Source organism: Marmota monax, unplaced genomic scaffold (assembly GCF_021218885.2).
Source record: "Marmota monax isolate L192 unplaced genomic scaffold, Marmota_monax_Labrador192_F-V1.1 WCK01_AAM20220418_F8-fsc00031, whole genome shotgun sequence".
NCBI classification, from domain to species: domain Eukaryota; kingdom Metazoa; phylum Chordata; class Mammalia; order Rodentia; family Sciuridae; genus Marmota; species Marmota monax.
Window position 1 is genome coordinate 18,174,050 of NW_026695197.1, and position 21,976 is coordinate 18,196,025.

Sequence of the window (21,976 nt, forward strand, 5' to 3'; positions counted from 1 at the left end):
GGCAGAATTAGCAGGGCCACCCAGCCAGATTCAGGGGACTTCAAGAAGCCCATCCCCAGTGCACACACAGCCCTTCAAGGCTGGGGGTAAAGCTCAGTGCAGTGGAAGAGCACTTGCCTAGCATGCTTGAGGCCCAGGGTTTGATTCCCAGCACAAACAAGAAAAAAAAAAAAATCACCTGCAACCGAACACATGTGCCTTAGCCAAGCGTCACCAACACTACAAACAAAATAGTAAACATAGTCCATGTTCTCTCAGCAGCACTTATACTAAAATTAGAAGGATAGAGAAAAGATTCATTAATATGGCCCCTGGGCAAGGATGGTGTGCAGATTTGTGAAGCACTCCATATTAAAAGAAGAAGAAGAGGAAGACACAGTCCATGCCCTTCAACTACTTCTCTCCATGATGATCCAGAGCTTTAAACATTTTCTTGGGCTGCTGAAGCTGCAGCAAACCCTCACTGGCGTGGCATGCCATGAAACAGATTTTTCTAGAGGTTTCAAGTTTAGTCCTCCAGAGAACAGGACTTAAGATAGATTCATGCTATTGTGTATGTTACAAAGAAAACCTCCTAAAGCATATTACATACCCATTTTTAAAACAGAAAGCCCTCAGGAGAACTTACCTCCCCTGGAGGCTGAGAGGCCTCTGTGCTTCCCACCCCCAGCACATGTTCTCACCTTCTCCATCTTGCTTCTCCTTCTTTAGCGCTCTCCCCTCCTGCCTTTCCTTTTTCTAAAAGCAAGATGGTAGCAGTTGCATCTGTCCCCTCCCCCCTGCAGCCACAGCAGCTGAGAGCCACCCCCATCCCTGCCTGCTCTGCGCCCTCTCCACTCGCCCCTGCCCCCCAGCCCTCCCTCTCCCCCTTCTCCTCTTACATCCTGCAGCCCCCAGATGCTCCCGATGCCCCTGCTTCCTGTAGCCGTCTCCATCGCTCCTGCGCTGGGAGGCTCCCAAGAGACCCAGCCACTTGGAGATCTGACGCATGTTCTTGCTCTTGGCTCCCCAGATCCCACGCGGCTTATCCAGAAACACCTTTCTTTAAAAAGAACAGGAGGGCAGCCTGAAGGTCCATCAACAGATGGATGGACATGGGCTTTTGGTTGGTGGTGGGATGGGGGGACTAGAACTTCTGATCTGGAAGGCTCAGGGAGAGGAGTCGCTCGGGAATGTCCCTCCCAGCCAGTGGGGGGCAAGGGTGATACTGGGAAGTGACTCCCCAACCAGCCTCTTGCTTCTCCACTCAGAGCGATTGCAGCTAGTGGGAGAGAACGGCCATGTGACCAGGGGTGACAATGCCATGAAGCAGCGACTGCGAGGAAGATAGATACAAACGAGCAGTGAGCTCTGCTTCCAGGGCTGCACCGAGGGGCTCTGGGCTGAGTAACTGGGGCGCGCCTGCCAACTGGCAGCTGCTGACAATTTCAGAATGAGAGATGCTTCAGAGGTGCTGTCCGTCATTATGGTGATTAGGAGTTCATGTGCTGCTCGCCACCAACCCGGAGCCACCAGGTCCTGCCGCTTCTGCTTCTGTCAACAGAGGCAGTAGCTCCGATGGTGCTCTGTCGACAACATCAAAACCATTTTGGAGTTTCCTGAATGAAATATTTGAGACCTACAGAGGTTCTCCCCTACCGGCCATGAAGTGTTTCATAAAATGAATCGTCAGCTGAATTTCCAATCTGAATTCGCTGCTTGTTTAAGGTGGGGATCAACATCGTCATCTACGAGGACAGCTGGCTCTGGGGAGACCCTCCTCGCCCCCACACTCTCCAGAAATCAGCTCTTCTCCTCTCACCAGCTCATAGTGCCCAATCTAGCCTTGTTCACCTAAATAAATAAGGGTCCCATCCCCTGACATCACTGATGTGCTGGAGAAATACAGTGTGCAGCCCGTCCTTCCTTCCTTTCTTCCTGTCTCCCTTTGGCCAGCCACCTCCACCTCCACCTCCACCTCCACCTCCACCTCCAATTGTTCCACATCTTTTTCCTTAAAAACTCCCCCACCGCCCTTCACTCTCCCTTCTGAACACTGCACACCCCCCATTTGTCCACGGTGGCTGTTTCCTTTAAGTAGAGGAACAAACAGTAATCTCTCTCTCTGATCTACCCTGTCCCCAGGGTCACAGCCAAGTTCCCCAAAGGCTCCTCTCTGCTGCTGACTCTTCCTCACTGCCCAGCCTCTGCCCAGTCACTGACCAGTCTACTGCCATCTGCCTCTACAGTGACTGTTTCCACTGGAGACATGTGACCACACCTTCCTCAGCCCCTGGAGGGCAGGAGGCTCCTACCTCTCCCTCCTCTCTCTTCCTGCCTCTCTGATCCCTCCCCGGCCCCTGCCCTCTGTACCACTCACCACTGTCCCCCTGGCCTTAATTGTGCTCCATCCTGCGTCCACACTTTCCTGCGCTGCACACTTTCCCTGGGTACCATGACACCCCCGAGTCTGCCCTTCCATCCCTAACTGACTCTTGTTACTGAGGTCCCAGAGGTCACCCTTGGATGGCCCACAGCATCTCAAACACAGCCATCCCCTAAAGGTTATACCTGGGTCCATTTTTATTTACAAATAAAGTGTATTAGCCATTCTTAGTTTGGTTTACCCCAGAATCAGACCTCCGGATGCGGATCTAACTCCAAGGAGATTAATTGGAAGGTGACTTGTCAGTGAGGCCTCACGTGACCACTGCTCCTAAAAATCCATTCTCCGAGCTGGGGCTGGGGCTGGGGCTCAGCGGTAGAGCACTTGCCTAGCATGAGTGAGGCCCTGGGATCGATCCTCAGCACCACATAGAAATAAATAAATAAAGATATCGTGTTCATGTACAACTAAAAAACAACAAAAAATAAAATCCATTCTCCACCCTCCACTCTGCCTCTGGTCCCACCAGAACCAGGCTCTTTTCTTGGGGTCTTTACCAGCTTCTAGCAGACTCTGTAAATTACTCATTGATGAGGTCCGTCTGTGTGGTCTGTCTGCCCGACTAGGGTGCCCAGCCACAGTGCAGGCCTCATCATCTATTTTGTTTGTCAAATGTCCTGAACACTGGGCAGGAAGCCTCCCACGCCCACGTGATCAAAAGAGTGCACAGGTGAACTGCGGTGTCCTCTTTCCTGGCCCCTCGTCACACAGGTACCACATCCCGGCAGACACTGCTCCCTTCTCGTCTGAATCTCACCCAGCACGGTGCAAGTCACATGCCAGACATGAAGGAGTGTTTCCCAATCAGGTCTGAATATAAGACGGTGTGACTTCATCGCAGGTGACGGTTCCTGAGATAACGCACCCCTGAGATAAGAGCATGAACCCACGCCCCCCCGACTCTCGTGGTCCGTCGCCTCTCCCTGGGCCCCACCTCCCAGCATGTGGCCCTGAGGACTCCGTCTCTAATACGTGCTGCCCAAGTCACATATTCAGACCACAGCATTTTGTGATAGTTTTTATTTTTCTCTTCTGTCATTGAGCCATTCTAAAGATAAGTGTTGAAGAGTCATCTTGGAGTTGTAACAGAGGCACCCACTCCCTTGGAGGTTCTGGTGATGTGCTGGATGATTGGACAGTTTGGGGTGGCAGGTGGCCTCTTAGGGAACTTCTGGACTCCACATACAGCTCTGCTTCTGACGCCCACTTTGCTTTGTCATGCTTCTGTGTAGATTATTGAAGAAGAAGATGCTGGTGGCCTAACTTTCTGCCCCAGGGACGCAGCACTCCATCCCCTTCTACGAAGTCCACTGGAAGCTCCTGACTTTCCTTGTGAGCCAAGCCGAGGGACCATGCCCAGGTGGCCAGGAGTCAGAAAATAAATTCTCCAACACATCCAGGCCTCCACGGGACCCCGGGCATGTTTGGGTTCTGGCTGCCAGAGTTCTCCAGGGGACTGGAGCCCCATTTGCTGTCCCAGGTAACTGCCCGTGACCCCTCATTGGTTTCCTTCTCTTCCCTATCTTGCTTCCCTGACTCCCAACAGTGATCCTGGGAATGTCTCTGAACCACTCCTGTACTGAAATCTTTCTCTCTGCATCTGCTTCTAGAAAAACCCAACCTAAGACAAATACCCCATCACTATGTGCTACTTCTCCAAAAATGGCTCCTGGTGGATGTTTTTTACTTTATATTGGGGATTCTAATACATCTAAAACTCACACATTAGGTACCTTCGGGCCAGCGGATTACTGCAAAGTGAGGCTCCAGACAAGCAATGACATGGTGCCAATACCCCAGAAATCTCTCTCTGGCTCCCTCCCTTTCCAATGCCTCACCTTCCCTGGACACTATCCCAATTTCTAACACCTGTGATAACCTTGCCTACCTTTGAAATCTACATAAAATGCCCTCGTTCAGTATGGACTCCTTTGGTCTGACTTCTGACACTCGACACCGTGTGTGTGGGATGCATCTCCATGAGGCTGATGGGGGCTGCAGTTCCTTCGTTTGTGCTGGATCATATTCTGTTGTGTGAAGAGACCACGGTGCGTCTTTCCATTCTACTCTTGCTTATCATTCAGGGCTATTCCAGAAAATGCTGCTGTGAACGTGCTCGCAGGCGCACCTGTGTCCACGATTCTGTTGGCCCTGTGCACTGGGGTGGTGTCATTGTTGATCTGAGGATACTTGTGATAGTAGGTAGGGGAAACGACTTTTAAGCAGAGAACCTTTCTGGGTGCCTATGGTGTGTTTCCATGCAGGAGGCAGAGCTGTAATTGTTTCTATATTACAGATGGTGAAATGAAAAGGAGACTTGTAGAGGTCTCCTGTGGCCACCAGAGCAAATGAAGACCAAACAGAAACTTGTCGTCTCCTGGTTCTGGAGACCAGAAGACCAAAATCAAGCTCTCAGCAGCATTGGTTTCTTCTAGAAGCTTGGCGGGAGAATCCTGCCATGGCCCTCTCCAAGCTCCTGGCAGCCCCGGACATCCCGGTCCATTCTTCTGCTTATAGATGCTTCGCTCCAATCCCCGCCTCTGTCTCCAGGTCCCCTTTGCCTGTGGGTTTCTCCCCTTCTCTCCTCTTATGAGGATGCACGTTATTGGATTTTGGGTCTTCTTAATCCCCCTAATTCTTCCTAACTTCACTTTGAGGTCCTAACCTTAGTTATATGTACGAAGACCCTTTTCCCAGTAGGATCCTATCTCTGGGCCATTGTTCAACCCACAACAGGACCCAAGAAGCTGGAGCCCTCTGTTCCATCAGAGCTAAACTCTTGAAATCAGTAACAGTGAAGGAGCTGAGTTCGCTGAGCAGGCACCTTGGCCCAGCCAGGGAGTCTCCCAAATCAAAGCAGAAATTAACCAAACTCTTCCTAAAGGATCAGCAAAGTTTTTTTCATTTTGTGAAAATTCCGAATGCTCCTGATCAGCTCGTGCTGACCTTGTTATCATCTAAGGACTTGATCCCTACCACCCCCATCGTCCCAGGCAGTCTTCCCAAAGAAAAGTGGAGGTGGTAGAAGGAACCCCCAGGCACAGAGTGAAAATCAGGCCACTAAATGAAAAAAGAAACCCCAAAGACAAATTTGAGGACTGGGGCCTTTCTTGAAAACACACACACACACACACACACACACACAGGAATAATTGTTGCTTTACAAAATATTCTTTACAGAGGCACCTGCCCCCATCCTTCTGTCCAGACTCCTCCAGAACTCAAGATCTTTTCCTACCTTTAAAACCACATTCCCTTTGCTAACACTGGGTTTGCTCACAGCTTTTGAGGACCACAGCGACTGCCCAAAGCCAGGTCTCCTTGTCCCAGTGAGAAAGCTCCGGCAGTTCACCCATTCCTTTGCCGTGGTCTCATGAGCCACTTGCCATGGGCTCTGGTGAATACGCTGATCTCATGCCCATCCTCATCTGGAAAAAAGCAGAGCTTTTTCCTTACAAAACAAGCCTCATTCTGTCCGACCATCCTGAATCAGAAGCCTTCTGTTCTGTAACGGCAGGGACCGGGGCAGCGCGTATCCTCTCTCTTTCCCCCTCTCTCTCCAACTTTTAAATAGAACTAACCAGTTCCAACATAGTGGGAAGTCTTTCTTTGAGAGTCTTTGTGTAAATCTAAATTTATTCAGGAAGAAATCTCTATTTCTCTTGCACAACAGTGTCCGAGACTTTGATGGACTCCGGGGTTTTCATGGGCTGGAGCGTGGGATGTCCAGGCAGGGCTGGTCACAAAGGGACCATGGGACCACACAGCCACCAGCACTGACCACGCCGGTAGTGTTGGGAGCTGGGTCTGACTTTAGAGACCTTCTCATCCCCCCAGTCACATCATGTCACCAGGGTCCAACCCGGCCACAGCAGCAGCAGACCCCTTCCCAGCCTGGTTTCCCATCTCTCCACTCCCCTCTGCATGGCCCCATGACCCGCCCGGGTTTCCACACCTCACGGAGCTGAAGAAGAACCTGCACACGACTGGGACATAGTTTGAGTCTCGTGGTTGGAAACCTGGCCCCCAGTCAGTGATATGACAGGGGATGGAAACTGCCAGAGGTGGGGACTGGTGGGAGGTAATTAAGTCACTGTGGGTGCTGTCTTCGGTAGGAAGTAATATAGTTTCCACGAGTGCTGCTTCTCATGAGAAATTACTATTGTAAAAAAGCAAATGGCTCTTTTTCACTTTCTGGCTTCCTGTCCAGCTGTGTGATCTTTTGTTCTCTCGTGTGCTCCCACCAATGTGATGCCATCTACCGTGAGGTCCTCACCACAGCTGATGCCAGTGAAAGGCCTTTAAACCCCAGAAACACGAGTGAAACAGATCTCTTTTCCTTATAAAGTATCCAGCCTCCGGTGTTTTGTTATAGCATTGGGGAAAGGACAAGAACAGGCTGTCTGGTACGGCTACACTGCACCCCCCTCCTCCTGGCTATGGTGGGATGAGAAGGAAAGGAAGGAGCTCAGCCCATAAAGATCAGGTGAACCCCAGTTCTGGTGCCAACTAACTATGGGGCCTCGATCAAGTTCCCCTGCCATTCCACACTCAATTACCACCTTCTCTGCCAATCACTCCACAGTGTGGCAGTTGTGGGGCTTCAGGCAGACCTTCTGGGTTTCAAATTCTGACTAGCCGACTTTCTGTCTGTGTGACTTTGGACAAGTGGCTCAACTTCTCTGTTTCTTAAACTAGAAAATGGGGATGACAAAAGGCCTGCCTCACAGGGTGACTGAGGAGGAGATGAACTAACATGGTTGAGGCATGTTGAACAGGGCCTGCCCCTGAGCAGTGCTCCATTGGCTGTGGGACGCCTGTAAAATGCTGGGTGTGGAGAAACGTGCAGAGGTGCAGAGTCAGGGGGAGAGGTACGGGGTCATTGCCTGGTGCCCACCCCCTGACATGTCTTATTTCTTGGCTTTTCCAATTCCTTTCTCTAGGGAATGCCCACTCCCCTGTGAAGTGAAGGAGGGGCCTGGCCCGGGACCTGAGCATGTCCTCCTCTGAGATGTTGGAACCCTCCACTTAGAACTAGGAGAACCAGGTTCCCTCCCTGAGCCTCCTGCCCGCCAGGACGTGACCTTGAGCGCGTTACTTGCTTTCCTCATCTGCCACGGGATGAACCAGAGCTTCCCTGCTCTCCCAGGGATGCTGTGAGGTTGGGTGGGAAGAAAAAAGTTCCCTACACTCAGGAGAACATCCGTGACCCTCTGAGGAGGGCCAGGGAGACTTGGAAGGTGAGACTGGATCTCTATCCAACCCCTTCCTCCCCAGCCGCCTGCCAGCGATGGATGGATGGACGGACGGACGGACGGCACCTCCACACACTGAATCAAATGCTTGCAGAGACAGCTGGAGGCTGGGAGCAGGAAGAGAATCCATAACACTCGAAGGTTTCCATCCCCAAGGGCCCTGACACCCATCCCTCAGCACTAGTGGGCTGCGAGGAGCTGGCCAGACACGTCACCAGAGAAATCATAGGGCCACCAGGAGGGCGGCCTGGGGCGGGACAGGGAATTGACTAATTGTGTGCGCTGCACTGTGCCATCGCGCACACGCCCGTGGGTGGTGGTGAGGGAAAGCAGGGCAGGGAGGGACAGGGCCGATTTCCTGGGATAGAACCACAAGTCCTGCCAGATGGCTCACAGGCCTGGGGCTGGCCCCAGGGAAAACTGCAGTAGGAAAGTTTGTCTTCCTGGCGTCCCTCCCTCCAGGCCATCATCGTCACCATCCCCACCCCCCAACCCCAACATCCTCCTCTTGCACTCTCCCCTGACAAGTCCTCTCTTCCCTCTGGAAGCCCACCTTCCCGACCTGATGGACCAGGACCTGAGCCTTTGCCTACTCCCCTGTCCTGAGGTCCAACCGTCTCTCACCAACATGTGCCATTCCAGGGTCCAGCGGTCCACCAGTCAGGTCCTCCCTTATCACAGTGGCACTGAGTGGCTCCCCCCAGGTAACAGAGTTTGAACTCCACCTGAGTATCAGCACTCTCTGGCCCAGGTCTGTCTTCCAAGGACAGAGCAGGTCCCTCAGAATTGGAGACTGTGCCTGGTCCTCTGTGGCCTGCACAGAGCCCAGTGGCAGCTGGACTGTGGAAGATGCTCCGTGAACACAGGAACGTGCTGGGGTTTCGTTTGTTATTTTTTACCAGTTACCTGCATGTTAGGTACCAGCAGCCATGCGGTCAGAATCTCTAAGGTTGGGTGGAATCAAGAAATTCCTGAGAATGGAGGGAATGAGATCCCTAAGGGACCTCACTCCCTCAGGCAGGGTCATGGGACCCTAGTGTTCCAGAAACAAAGCCCAGTTCAGACTGGGTCAAGGGTCTATGGGAACTCCCTGTAATATTCTGTGACTTTTCCATTAGTCTAAGAATTATTTCAAAATAACAAGGGAAGAGGAGAGGACAGACCCAGATGGTTTTACATAATTTTTATCAAAGTTGGTGGAACAAAGTGTTCCTATTGTATACAAATTCTTTCAGAGCATGGAAAAAATTTTAAGAACCAACTAACTCACCATGTGAGTTTAACATCACCTTCATTCCAAAAGCAGAAAACATCTGTACAAGAAAAGCAAAGATCAGACTCATGCATGAACTTGCATGTAATAGTCCTGACTTAACTAAGCAAGAAATTGAATGTCCATATATGTGGTGTATGTTCGTGGTGTGTATATATACATGTTCTGCATGTGTATGTATAGGGCATAAAGACAAATATGTCAAAACTAAATAGGCTCTAATTCAGGAATGGAAGGATGGTTTGACATCAGAAAACCTTTCAATGTATGACACCATGTTAATTAATTACAGGAGAAAGTTGGTATGCTCACATCAATGCAGAAAGATCATTCAGGAAAACTAAATATACTTTAGCAGTCATTCAGGAACAAGTAGTCTTAGAAAACTAAGAACTGTAGATAATTTTTTAACAGAACAAATAGAATCTATCATGTTATTAGAATAAGAAAGCTGAATAAGTTTTGGGTAAAGGAGTTATATGATAAAAAAAATTTGGCATTAAGAATAATATTGTAAAAGAACATTAATTATGTGTAATTTAAAATGATTTTATGTGTTTTAAAAATATTAACATGATCCTATATTTATAGAACATGTGTATTGATATGTATAGAAAACAGTTTAGAAGGCTATGTATTAGATGTTACGAGTAGTTATCTATGGACAGTAGAATTTTTGGAGATTTTTATGTATACTTGATTTTTTTGATCAATATAAACTAGTCAATATAATTTAATGTTATACCCAAACATGAGACAGACAAGTCAAGAGAACTTCTAACCCTTTCTTGAGGGAAGGTGTTAAAACATTTTTATATCGCATATTGGTACCCTATAAATAAGCTAATTGTCTTTTAAAAATATAGCTAAGTTTACTTCTCAGAGAGTAACATAAAAGTTTTATAATATATTTATGTACTTATAAAAGATTTAATGATATAATTAAATTTCCAATTACTTTGTTATTATTGTATAAGTTTGTAAGGGACCATAATATAAAACTTTAGTTTGGAGATGCATCAGCTTAGTAAAATGTTCTCTTAAATCTTATATTTTAGGGCTTGGGTTGTAGCTCATTGGTGGAGCGCTTGCCTCCCAGATATGAGGCACTGGGTTCCATCCTCAGCAACACAAAAAAATAAATAAACAAAATAAAGATATTGTGTCCACCTATAACTAAAAAATAAATATTTTAAAAAATTTTATACTTTAAAGACTTATATATTTAGGAAACAGAGACACAACTGATATATAAAAATTAGAAATAATTATCATAATTACATTGATGTTTTCAAGTCAATCAAGTTTAGCTTTTAAAGAAAAGTTTGAAATTTGGAATTTAACTTAAAGTGGTATTTAAAAATAATAGTTATTGTCTAATTTTGATTAGACATTAATTATTAGTAAATTTGAATTTCTTTAAAATTAGCTCTTTTTTAAATAATAAAACTTACCAGCTTAAGAAATTGATCTATATTTTGATTTACATTAGCATATTAATATTTGATCTTAGGGAAAGGCTTAAATATTTTTAATTGATTGTCCCATGTATTCATAACCAACTTAGTTACATATCAATTTGTTCTCTACCTACTCAAACCTTCCTTATCACTTACTCAGACCTTCCTATAGATTACTATATAAAGATTTTCCCATCCAGAAAAACCTTTTCCTTCCTAGCATCAAAGTCTCCAATATATAGACTCTTTTACCCAGAAACATTTTCTCTTTCCTTCTACAATTCTCCAATCTTTCTTCCCTCTCTGTAGAATCCTCTTTTTCGTTACATTCTGGAACAATCCCTGTAAATCTTTGAATCTAGACAAATTATTGTATTTTAATAAGACAAAATACTTTTTTAAAAAAGAATAAGAAAGTTGAGAGAAATTGCTATATATAAGAACAACATATAAAAGTTGATGCACTTTTATAAGTCAGTAATGAATAACTAGAAGATATGATAGAGGAAAAAGACAAGTAAAATACAGAATCTATATAGAGCTATTTTTTTTTTTTTTGCAAAAGAAACACATGCAAAAGCTTCAGAAAAAAATGTCCACCTTCTGGCAGTCATCTGTGGATGTGGAACAAACTTCCCTAGCCCTTAGCAACCTACAGTGGCAGTCATTTTCCTTGCCCATGTCCCTGGTGTGGGCTCAGCTGTGTCACTGTAGTATGCTGATTTTAAGTCCTTTGTATATAAATCGAGGAGTGGGATAACAGGGTCAAATGGTGGTACAGAGAGGTGTATCTTATTCATAGACATGAAGAGTTCAAATAATTTTTTTAAAATGCCAATTCTCCAAATAATCCATAATTTTAAAATTTGTTCTGAAAATGCCAAAGATGTGGTTTTATTTTATTTTCATTTTGTATATGTGCACATGCGTGGAATGATGACTCCAGTCTAAAATGCATAGGAAAAAGCTAAGGAGTTAGGAATCCCATTACAGGTGAAGAGGGGGTGTGAGCACAGGCTGCCTCCTCCCCACCCCCAATCCCACTCTGTTGCAAATAACAGCAAAGGAATTTTTAAAATTTATAAACACGTACTGGGAGAACAAGAGAGAATTTGGCAACAAAATTTTGGGAAGATAAAAAGCAGAGAAAAGAGTGGTAAATAATTTAGCAGTTTGCAGGTACAAGAAAACCAAGTTCTAGGTCAACAGTGGGGAGGGGGGACAATGAGATTAAATGGCAGGACGGTCAAAGGCACAGGAACCAGTTATCTCTGGAAATGAAGGTGAAGGCAGACGGGGCTCAAAGAAGTATTGGTTGAGTATGTGCAAGACCCCCACCCCCACCACCACCAGCTGTTCTCTGGAGGGATCTGCCAGGAGTTTCCAGAACAGGGACCGCCAAGCCGACTTGAGGGGAGGAGTCTCCCCCTGAAACCCAGAGTGTTGGTGAGAGTGTGCCCCACCCCAGCAACTCAGCTCCCCGCCCCTCCAGGCCGCTATTGAAAGCTGAAGGTTAGGGTGAACGCCTTCCAAATTCTGACCCTGAAGTTCTTCCAGTCTAGAATTCCATTAGCACATATCAGCTGGGGAAGAGGAATGAAGACATTTTCAGACGTGGAAGGTCTCTAAGTATTTACCTCCCTAGGAACTTACTAGGGGACACAAGGCCCTGGAACAGGAGAGAAACCAGAACTAGAGAGGCCTGGGGCACAGGGGCTCCAACAGGAAAGAGAGACCTGGTGGTGAAGGAAGGGCCGGGAGGCAGTCCACAGGCTCGGGGCTTCCAGTCCACACCGGAGCTCATCAGGAATCTCAGCCTTCCCAGAAGGTGAAATTGGGCCCTGATCACTGTGAAGGGGAACGGCAACTGGTGGTGTTGAGTTAGATGTGTGTAAATGGAAAACCAGCCAACACAAAAGCAAGATAATTATGGCCTCTAGGAACAAAAAGTTGATGGAAAAAGAAAAGTCATTGTGGTTTACTCCATGGTTCATCTAAAACAGTGTTTTTGAGAATTTTTTATTTGTTCTTTTTAGTTATACATGACAGTAGATGTATTTTGACATACTATACATACATGGAGTAAAACTTCCCATTTTGTGGCTGTACATGATGTGGAGTTACACTGGTCGTGTCTTCATATATGAACATAGGAAAGTCATGTCTGATTCATTCTATTGTCTTTCCCACCCCAACCCCCCTCCCTTATCCCCACTTCCCCCCATCCAATCTGGTGAACCTCCACTTCTCCCTCCCCACCATCTATTGTGAGTCATCATACGCATATCAGAGAGAACATTTGGACTTTGGTTTTTTGGGACTGGCTTATTTCACTCACCATGATGGTCTCCAGTTCCATTCATTTACCACCAAGTACCATAATTTCATTCTTCTTTATGGCTGAGTAATATTCCATTGTATGTATGTATGTATATATATATCACATTTCCTTTATCCATTCATCTGTTGAAGGGCACCCAGATTGTTCCATAGCTTAGCTGTTGTGAATTGAGCTGCTATAAACACTGATGTGACCACATCACCATAGTAGGCTGATTTTCAGTCCTTTGGGTATATGCTGAGGAGTGGGATAACTTGTTCAAATGGTGGTTCCATTCCAAGTTTTCTGAGGACTCTCCGTACAGCTTTCCAGAGTGTTGGCATCAATTTGCAGTCTCACCAACAATGTACAAGTGTACCTTTTCCCCATGTCCTTGCCAACATTTAGTTTTACTTGTATTCCTGATAATTGCCATTCTGACTGGAGTGAGATGGAATCTCAGTGTAGTTTTAATTTGCATTTCTCTCAGTGCTAGTGATGTTGAACATTTTTTTCATATATTTGTTGACTGAGCATATTTCTTCTTCTATGAAGTGTCTATTCAGTTCCTTTGCTCATTTATTGATTGGGTTATTTGTTTGGTAGTAAACAGGGTTTTTATACAGCCATATTAAATTCAAAACATAACTAACCAAAATTATAATACAACCAGATTGGAAGGAGGAGGTAAGGCAGGCTGCACACGGGTGGAAGGGGCAGAGGGGCTAATAGAATGGCGTTTAAGATCTAATGATTGCAAATGAAAAATGAATAGGCAGCAAGCAAGGTAAGTTTAGATGTATTATGCACACTTGGAAATGAGTTCTGAAAACAATCAGAGTTGAAAACAGTTGCCCCTTAGGAGGGATACATGGAAGGGGAGCTAGGGGCTATTTTTCATATCAAAACATGTAAAACGATTTAACTCTTTAAATTATGCAGATGTATAACTTCGATGAAAACAGAAACTTTTAGCACAAAATTCTTAAACTAATTGAATGATGGCAATAATATAGCCTCTTAACACACTATCAGGTTTGAAAAATTGCAAAGTGCCACGTGAGTAGAGGTATTTGATGGCTAATGAGGCACAGAAACAATTGTGCAGGTCAGTATTTATAACCCAGTTGATATTTTGAAATGTCACTGATCTGTCATTTGTGCTCAATCTTCCAAATTGTTCGTGCTTATTTAGCATAAGTTGCTCCAAAATAGAGAAAACTTTCATGCTACACACACACACACACACACACGCACACAGAGCCGAGAATAGCCAAGGCAAATGAATAATAAGATGTCAGGGGGCTTGCTTGCTCAGATATCAAGATTTCCTCACTGAGGGCAAGGAAAGCTTTTGAAAGAGAAGAAGCAGTTATGTGAGATGAAACGCAGGAAATACATAGATATGCAGATGTTGGCGGCCTGTGCTAGACAGGCCGAGGCAGGAGCTATTTCCTTTGTGTCCCCCAGGCCCAAGGGGAAAGGGGGCAGCCCCTCAGCCTTTAGTCTCAACATGAGAAGGTTGCTCTTAATTTTAGAGGGGCTCCCAACCTCAATCTGTTGCTTTAACATTTTGCAATGTTTATTTTTCTTTGTAAGTGTTATGGGTTAAGTAAGAGGTGTCCCCAAAAAAACTCTTATGTGAGACAACGCAAGAAAGTTTAGAGCTGAAATATTGGGTTTTGAGAACCTCAATCAGTGCATTAATCCCCTGATAGGGTTTAGCCGGGTGGTAACTATAGGCAGGTAGGGTGTGCCTGGAGATGGGTATTGAGGAGGGCCTTCGGGGTTAATGCTTTGTCCCTTGGTGAGGAGAGTTCTCCCACTGCTTCCTGATTGTCATGTCCTGAGCTGTTAGTGTTCCAAGGTGGGGCCTTTGACAGAGAACAGATCTCGAGGTCTCATGACTAGGAACAGCGCCCTTCCATAAAGACTCCAGAGAGTTAGCTAGTCTCTTCCACCCTATGGGGACATAACAAGAAGGCCACGAACAAGGAAGTAGGCCCTCACCAGACACAGAATCTGCCAGACCACTGACCTTGAACTTCTCCATTTCCAGAACAGCCCAAGAAGTAAATTTCTGCTGCTTCTATGCCACCCAGTTGATGGTATTTTATCACAGCAGCCCAAACAGACTTAAGAATATATAAACACAGAAAAGCAAACTGTGATGTTTTGATATAATAAGAAATATATATTTGGCCTCTGGTCCTAGTTCCTGGCACACAGATCCTCAAATCCTTGTACACTATAAAAATCTTTTGTTCTAATATTTGGTCGTTGCCCTGGTTTCTGACACAGTGCTCCTAAGACCTTTGTCATTTCCTGAGTGACAGGAGAATCTGACATGGGGCTTCTGAACCTCTTGACATTTCCTGGTGATAGGAGTATCTTTTGTCCTAGTGAGGTGGTTCTTGGAGAGCCTCCGGATGGGGACTGGGAGCAGGAAAATCAACCCTGTGATTAGAGGGTTGGAACGTGCAGCCCCACCCCCCAACCAGCAAGGAAGGAGGTGGAGGTGAAGGTCAAGCTGATCACCAACCAAGTCCACTGATTCCATCAGTCGTGTCAATGTAATGAAGTCTCCATTAAGCCCCAAAAGGATGGGGTTCAGAGGGATTCCAGAGAGCTCAGATGCCTGGAGGGTGGCCGGAGGGTGGCTGTAGAGGGCAGGGAGGCTCCCAGCCTCTTCCCAGGTCCCCTGCCCGATGTACCTCTTCCATTGGCCGTCAATCTGTATCTTTTGTAATAGATGCATAAATGGGAGTGTTTGCCTGAGTCCTGTCAGCTGTCCTAGCAAGTCCACTCAACTCAAGGAGAGGGTAGTAGGGTTTAAGCCAGTCCATAACCTGGGGTTTGAAATGGGTGTCTGAAGGGCAGGGGGAGAAAACATGGGACCCAGCCCTTAGCCTGTGAGATCAAACACCATCTCCAGGGAGATAGTGTCAGAACTGAACTGGATACTGGGACACTTAGCTGGTGTCTGTGGAAGAGCAGATAGGTTGTTGGTGGGGGAACCTCACACTCAGTGTGGCCACAGGCAAGGCGCTCTGTGTCCTGAGAGTATAGTAGGTAAAAAAGTTTGTTTTTTCCTGAGACAATTAAAACTTCACAGTAGGTACCTGATATGGTTTGGATGTGAGGTGTCCCCCAAAAGCTCATTGTGTGAAACAAATCAAGAAGGTTTGCAGGAGAGATGATTGGATTATAAGAGCCTTGATTCAGTGAATTAATCCCCTGGTGAGAATTAACTAAGTGGGAACTGGAGGCAGGTCGGGTGTGGCTGGAGGAGGTGGAGCATTGGGGGTATGGCTATAGGGTATTCATGGGGTATAAATTTTTTATGTGGTGGGTAAAGTCTCTCTCTCTGCTCTCTGATCACCATGTGAGCTGCTTCCCTCCACCACACTCTTCCACCATGATGTGCTGCCTCACCTTGAGCCCCAAGGAATGGAGCCTGCCGTTTATGGATTGAGACCTCTGAAACTGTGAGCCCCCCTAGTAAACTTTTCCTCCTTTATGATGGTTCCGGTCAGATCTCTTAGTGGCAGCTGCAAAAAAGCTGATGAAAACAGTATCTTGTGTTTGATAGGCGGAGGAGGGAGGAAGAGGGAATAGGCCAGTTAGACACCACAGGTTCAGAGTCCCTGGAGCCAGGCATAGAGAGCTTCCTGGAGCTCTGGAGCGGGCGCCAAGTGCTCTCCTGTCTCAGTCCTGGAGGGGTACCCAGCCCTTTCTAAAGAACCCACCCACCCACAGGCCAGATGCCACAGTTATCCTGTCCTACAGAGACTAATCAGAACACAAGTGGACACCTACTCAGGGCCACGCCCATCAGTAGAGAGGTGTCAAGGGAAAGTAGACAAGCCAAAGCCATGTGACATTTGTGAGTGAGCAGGGACTCCAAGGAAGCAGAGGGGTCTCCACTCCCCCAGGATGTTCTAGTTCCAGCCCAGCCCTAACCTTAGGTTTTAAGGGACTTGGTAAACCCCCTTTGTCTCGAGCGTGTTAGAGTGGATTTCTGTCTTTTCTACCTGGCCAGGTTCAGCTAGAACCGTCTTGGAACTCATCTATTATTTAGAGAACCACTTTGAGGAAAATCAAATGCCTGTGGACTCACGGAACTCTCTCCCTTAGCTGGAGATTGTCAGTTACCCTCTACTCATTAAAAACATAATGGCACTTGGAACGCTGTCAATTAGAATTTTGGAGCTGGAATCTGCCAGCCAGAGAGGCCATGGATTGCCAGCAGCCATAGTTATTTAGTGGCCTGGAAAGGAGACCATTTGGTTCAGACCCCCTGGCTCTCAATCCAGGCACTTTGACACATGCTTCCCCAGGGAAATGAATGTCAATCACTGCACAGTGGAGAGGTGCCCTACCAGTCCACCCTCAGGTCTAACCACACGAGGGGACACCCCAAGCCCTTGTCCTACCTCTCCACAGTCAGATGCCTCTGTCAGGAAGGAACCTGCCTGGGTTGGCCTGTGATGAGGGCTCCCTCCAAGCAGGACTCGGGTTCTTGAAATCCTACTTGCTTTCGTGCATTTAAAGTCTCAGCTGTTGCTGACCTTAGAACCCACACTTCAGTACTGAATGAAGGGGTGTGGCTGTGTGAGCTGGGGGTGGAGGACTTCTCTGAAGGGCGCTCCCACCCCTCCCAAACTGGCACAGGATGTCCGGCCGGCCGTGGTCGGCTTCCTCCACCCTGGCAGAGAATGCCAATTGAAACACCGCCAGCCTCCTGCCAAGGCTCTGGGACCACGCTCAGATCCCAGGCCCTGGGGGCAAAAGGCAGAATCGTGCCAAGTTCTCCAAAACCCAGTTCCTCCTGGGCTCTCATCCTGGAAGGGTCCTGGCCTCCTCTTTGGAAAGGGGGCATCAATCTTTGGAGGACTCCTGACAGCTGCGGAGCCTGGAAACTGCGGTCCCGGCTCGGGCTGTCAGTCCTGCTGGCGCTCTGCGGTGGGCAGGGCGGTTCGCAGCGTCTGGAAAAGCACTTACTGGTTTGGTTGTGGTCGGTCTTTGCAGCTGAGCGGGCTCCAAGTGCCACGTCTCCGAGTGCCACTTTCTCCACCAGCTTCTGCATCCAGAACACACTTAGGAAAGGTGACCAGGTGTGCCCACTTGCACACTTGTCTGGGTGCTGCTTTTTTGGAACTCATTGTCTGAAGCCCCTCCTCCAGCAGTCGGGGCAGACGTGATTGACAGGACGAAGGCTAATACCACAGCTTGAATGAAACTCTGCTTCAGAGAGAGATTTCACGGGTTTGTGCCGCATGGATCTGCTCTGGGGCACCATGGGACTCCACCGCCTTCTTGGGAGAAGCGGGAAAACAAATCTCCTCTCTTATTTTGCACATGGGGAAACTGAGGCTAAGAGAAACCAGGAAGCCAATCAGGGCCAAGCTGAGAAAAGGCGCGCTGACAAGATCCTCTTCCTGACCTGGGGATTCGCACAGTCCTCAGGACACCGTGGCCATGAGCAGGGTAGAGGACTTGAGGAAACTGTGGGAATTGATTTGGGTGACTTCAAACTTAAAAATGCACCCACCTTTCATCCTGGTGGCCCCAAATCCTGGCACTAGAGACCTGAGCCCTCCCATCCCCACCCACCCCTCCCATCTAAGGCTGTGAGTCCCATTGAGAACCTTTACTGTCCCTAAATTCTCTTTGTCTTTCCTGACTCAACCAGTTTGCTAGATGCTTCTCAAGGGCAGGGATGATGACCTAGATCTGGGAAACCCCAACCCTACTGGCTTTTTCATTGTTTGCCAAACAGTGGTGTCACATACATAGCCTCAGGGGCAGGATCAAAGAAGGCAGTCATTTGGGACTAGGGGAAAGCCTCTTGTTTTCCATAAGAACCAACCAGGGAAAAACCATTCGAGGGCTGGGGAATGAAGTGGGGCTTTCTCTCCAAGTCCCAGGAGGTGGCTCTGAGGTTAGCTTCATGCCATCAAAATGGACCCAGGGCGAGCCCGGGTCAGCTGACCCAGGTTGGCTCACCCACAGGGAGCTGCCCGGCACGTCCAGCAAGGGGATGTCCCAGCAGCTCCCTACCTGGAAGCTGCCATGTGTGCCCACCCAGAGCCCTGGCTCCCTGCGCTACCCGTCCATGTTAAATGCCGTGACTGAGGCTCCAAAGCAGGGGCCACAAATCGGCCCCATCTCGGACCTTCCATGAAGGATTTTTTCATGCTCTGTGTCCCAGAGTTTATGTCCTTGTAAAACAAAGGAATTGGACCACCTGGCCTCTGAGGGACCCTCCACCTGGTCTAGAATGACAGGGGATGTGTGGGTTTGTTTCTCCTTTGACTGCTTTTCTTTGGCCCCTTCATTGCCATTTTGCCTGGGACAGACGAGGTAATTCGCTACATCAATACCCACAAACCATCTCACCCTCCATGGGGTGGCCTCCATGCCCAAAGTCATGGGAAATCTTTGAACCCTCCAATTTCCCTTAGAAAATCAAGTAAATTTTGCACTTTTTTTCTATATTATCCTTGAGTTGCTTAAGACAGAAATTTTGATTCATAAATCTTAGAGCAACGTGGCCTTCCAGGAGTGTACTTCATGGTCACGAAACTTGAGGCTCCTGTCGTAACCTGCTGCATACATAGGAAGCATCAGTCTCCAGGTGTCTGCAGGGTCACCAGAGCTTCCAGAGCTAAACGTTTGTCCTTCCATCCAACCAGAAATCCTTCAGCAGATATTCTTTTCTGTTCAAATGCAAATTCCTTGGGAAGGGGCTAAAAATTGGACCAATATGAAACAAATATAGGATTCTATGCTTGGCTCCGAGAAGCCAATTGCAGCAGGCCAGTCTGGGGCGGTTTGGGTTAGTAGGAGCTGGTGAGAACCACTGAGGACCTTGATGAACTTCAATTGAGTCAACACAGCAGTCGGACTGTGTCCTCCAGAACAAGAAGGACATGGTCTCAACACTAGACAGTCCCCCTAAGAACTGCATGCAGAGCTGGAACTGCATCCCAGAGGCACTTGGGCAAACCCAGACAGAGATCAGGATTGTTCACCACATGAGGAATGAATGAAAGACCAGAGGGGATACCAGTGGGGATACCCAATAGTTGCTGTGAGGACGGATTTGGATTTGTGTAGCTCCAGGGAACAGAACCAAATAATGGTCCCATGTTTTAGGAGTGCAGAGGGAAGCCCAGTACCCTGTGAGACGGAGACAGGCTGCCTTGGGAGGTAGTAAGCACTCTGGGCCTGGGAGAGTCAGGGAGGAGCTGGAGGGCCACTGGGATCCAATAAAAGAGTGCGGACCTAGATCCCCACTTCCTAGATCCCCTTCCAGCAAGGACAGCAATGGAGAATGTGGTCGGCATACAACCACCATGGTCAGCTCTTTGGGTCTGTCTCTGTCGCAAAGTGCCTCCTCCCCTGGGCACTTGCAACTCGGGTTGGGAGACACCTGACCATCAGGGCCTGTTGCAGGGGACCCTGATGGGCAGCACTTGCTTCAGAGCAGGGCTGGCCAAGGTTTTCTTGGGTTGCCACACTGGCTGCCATTTTTTTCTGAACCTCAGACTCCATCGCAGTGTCTGCATCTGAAAAACTCCTTCTGAGACAAAAGGATACTGCAAAGACGGGTCATCCCCAGACTCCAGGTGATCTTACTGTAATCATTAGCTTATACTTTACAACGAAGGAATTTCCGTGAATATGAATGAATCTTAAGAAATCTTTACAGAGAACAAGTTGTTACATAGGGACCTTAAGACAGTATGGAGGGGGAAAGGCATAAGACAAGGAGGGTAAGAGATGATGGATATTTTTTTAAAAAAAGACATAATAAATTGAATTGTACACTTAAAAGGGGCAAAGTGTGTGGTATTTGAATTACATCTCAATAAAACTGTTTATAAAATATTGAGAGAGAAAATGGAGTTGATCTAAGTTGTCCAGACCCTCCCAGGCTGTTTCAGAAAACTCCAGTACCACAGAGCAACATTAGGAACTGGAGAAACCCATCCAAGACCCTTGGCACCTCAGCAAAGCTGCCCATCCCCTTAGAGGAGGTTGGGCATGTCGAAGGGATGGGTAAGCTGCCTGGGGGGCTCTGCTGGCCCCGCCTTCATTCCTGTGCCCTAGAATCCACAAGGAGGAGCCCTCCTGCCAGACATCTATCTCCTCAGGCCGCCATTTTGTTCTCTAAGAACTGAGGTCAGCAGACTTTCCCGTGAAGGGCCCTGGAGCAGTGTGGTACCTGTTGTAAGGACCTAACCCTGCCACTAGAGTGCAAAAGCAGACCTAGACAACTCACTATGAATGGACACAACTGTGTTTCCATTAAACCTTACTTAGAAAAATAGGCAGTGGACCAGAGGTAACCCATGTATTCTAGTTTGCTGACCTCTGTGCTAGAATCCTGGGTCAACCTACTTGGAAGGTTTTCCCTATTTGTTACCCAACCAGGCATCATGTTCTCTGTCTTCCAGGCCCCGCTGAGCAGTGGTCTATACATATTTGACATATATTTTAGTTCAACTGGGAGCAGAGATTCATAGATATGGTCCCTGCTCTCAAGAGGCCCAGCCTAGCTCAGGAGATGCCGGGTTTCTATTGTCACAACTAAAAGGCTCAGGGGTCACTCCAGGCAAACTGGGCTAACTGAGCTGCATGAAATAACCACACAAGAGACACAAATACCTTTTTCTTTGGGGTCACTGTGACGGCTCCTCTGACCTTAAGGGTCCTCAGGAAGAGAGAGAGCGAGAGCATGTGCTGACCCCTTTTATTGAGGATAAGTTATTCAAATGAGGCAAGGGTTCAGGTTTCAGGGGACTGAGTCTATCTTCATGATGTCCACTGTCAGCAGGTTGACTGACACCTGCGTAGGCCACACCCAAGGGCACAGTAAGAGAAGGGGACACACACAAGGCACTTCCATGGAAGATTCTATCCCTAAACAGGGCAAGGGGTCATATTACAAAGGAACAGGTGAGCACAGCTTCACCCATGGGGCTATAGCAAGACACACCCATGCACGACACACGGATTCTCGAACCCAAGAAGGGTGGGGAAAGCTCTGCCACATTTCTGTGACTGAGCGCCTCAGCACCCAGCCGGGGAGTGTGACTCAGTCACGTGAAAGGTTGGTCTCCCACAAGAAGATATGTCAAAAAGCAGGTAGTTCTCATTCAGTGGGAAAGCAGGTGCGAGATGTAGGTTCTCAGGTGTATGTCTGGGCCAAAAGCATCCCTGGCAACCTCACCA

At 47.6% G+C, this 21,976-nt stretch overlaps 1 non-coding gene across 1 annotated transcript; it reads left to right on the forward strand.

The window, feature by feature from the left end:
* The first annotated feature begins 248 nt into the window (after positions 1 to 248).
* On the forward strand, positions 249 to 356 carry LOC124082018 (U6 spliceosomal RNA). The gene has a single exon (XR_006848226.1). It is a non-coding gene; the product is annotated as a U6 spliceosomal RNA (small nuclear RNA).
* Positions 357 to 21,976: the final 21,620 nt, after the last annotated feature.